Here is a 2,162-nt window from a genome sequence, read left to right as displayed (position 1 = left end):
AGGAAAAAAAACACTAACTTAATGCATGAATCAACTCTAATGAGTAAAGGTTATTTCAACTTTTTTTTTTTATTATAATCCCTTTAGGTCGGATATGAATATATAACACTGTAAACACGCAAATATGGAATAATGGCTGACCAATAGTTTCCGTTTACTATATAGCCGCCGCTTATTTTTTATATTCTAATTATGAATTTCTGTCAGACAAAAAATCACAAAGGAGGAAGCTGATGATGGTGAACTTTGTTTTAAGTAAAACAAGTTCAATAAATTAAATTTTGTTAAGACTTATAATGTTGTCTTGAATAAAAACAACAAGAGTAGAAATTTGTGAAAGATGAAGAAACTCAACAAATTTAATTTTTGATAACAATAAACAACACCTTGATTAAAAAAAACAATATCAGAAATTTTTTAAAAATTTAGCTCAATATATGAATTGTTATAACAATTATAGAATGTTGACTTGGTTAAAAACAACAATATCAGAAAATTTTGAAAAATTTAGCTCAATATATGAATTGTTATAACAATTATAGAATGTTGACTTGGTTAAAAACAACAATATCAGAAATTTTTGAAAGAAATGAGGTCGATATATGAATTGTTATAACAATTATAGAATGTTGACTTGGTTAAAAACAACAATATCAGAAATTTTTGAAAGAAATGAGGTCGATATATAACATTTTAAACAAGTATAATTGCTTTCGTTAAAAACAACATTATCAGATAATTTTGAAAGATAGCGTGCAGCGTTTAAATCACAACTTTAAACGCGGGTAACAATGAAATTCTAAATTACAGTTAAGTTTCTCATTAAACGCAAGCACTGAGAGATCTTAAAGCTATAATCAACCTAAGCTAACAGAACAATGTCCAAAGTCGTTTAGACCAAGCCTTTATGATAAATAGATAAACATAGCCAAACTCATCTGTGACAAGAAATTATCGCATTTTGTCTCTGTTTATTTTAAAGCAAACTTATTGTATATTATCTCAAATTTGATACAGCGCCTCAATCGATAAATTGGATTTTTAAGTTACTAGAGCGACTGTTCCAGGTGTTGGGATTTAGGTCTTGTAGACCTGGGAGGGTCGGGTTCAAATTGACCTCTTCCTCCCTCCTGTGCTATTGTAATTTGTATTCTTCTTATTGATTTGACGTGTTGACTATTGTATTTTGTGTTTTCATAGTTGTTTGCTAATTTATTATTTGATCTACTTCTCAGGGCCATGCGCATGTATTTTATTAAATTTTTGTTGTGTTTATTGTGCATACTTCCATTCTTTCTTATATTGTTGTGTTTTGTGTGTTGTAGAGCTCGTGAACTGTTGTATTATGTATGGAATTTGAGGTGCGAAGTACTGTGTGTTTATGATTAGTGTGGGGCAGTCTTCTTGGAAGTTTGATATTGTGTAGTAAAGTCATAAAATGTTGTTGTTTCACAGCTTCAATGATTGGGTTTGATGTTTGTTTTTGACTGTTTTGTTCTTGTGGCTGTTGTGTTACGTTTACTGTGGCTTAGTAGAGAGAGAGAGAGAGAAACAATACATTTGAACGTTAAAGATGGCGCCATAAGAAATACTCTGGTTTAAATCAGTTGTTACGACCATGACTTATGGGATTTATGCATGCTCAAGCATAACAACGTCTTTCAACATCATTGTTCAACAACTGAATATCACTCCTGTTAGGAGCAATAAACTTGATTAAATTTTAATACTGCTACAAGTAGAAAAATAGGATTAATTAAATGAAGTCATATCCCGAAGTATAAGAAAAAGCACTATTTAAGACAAGCATAAAAATGAAATCAAAAGCTTTATTAGTTCTTATAATACAAATAATTAAGGTCAACTCAAAACAATTGCTTTATCTTACAAAAACTTGCCCCCCAGGAGCACAGCGGTATGTCTGCGGACTTATAACGCTAGAATCCGGGTTTCGATACCCGTGGTGGGCAGAGCACAGATAGTCCATTGTGTAGCTTTGTGCTTAACTTAAAACAAACAAACAATACAAAAACGTCTTTAAGGAGTATTTCTGAAATGGAAAGAACTTTGTGGATGAATTTAAAGAAAAATAATTAACAGTAGTAACTACCTTGTAAGCATAAATTATATTTGCTGAAATTGTTTTGTCTTTTACTCAGATT

Source organism: Limulus polyphemus, unplaced genomic scaffold, assembly GCF_000517525.1.
Source record: "Limulus polyphemus unplaced genomic scaffold, Limulus_polyphemus-2.1.2 Scaffold152, whole genome shotgun sequence".
NCBI classification, from domain to species: domain Eukaryota; kingdom Metazoa; phylum Arthropoda; class Merostomata; order Xiphosura; family Limulidae; genus Limulus; species Limulus polyphemus.
Note: the sequence above shows the minus strand (reverse complement) of the source record.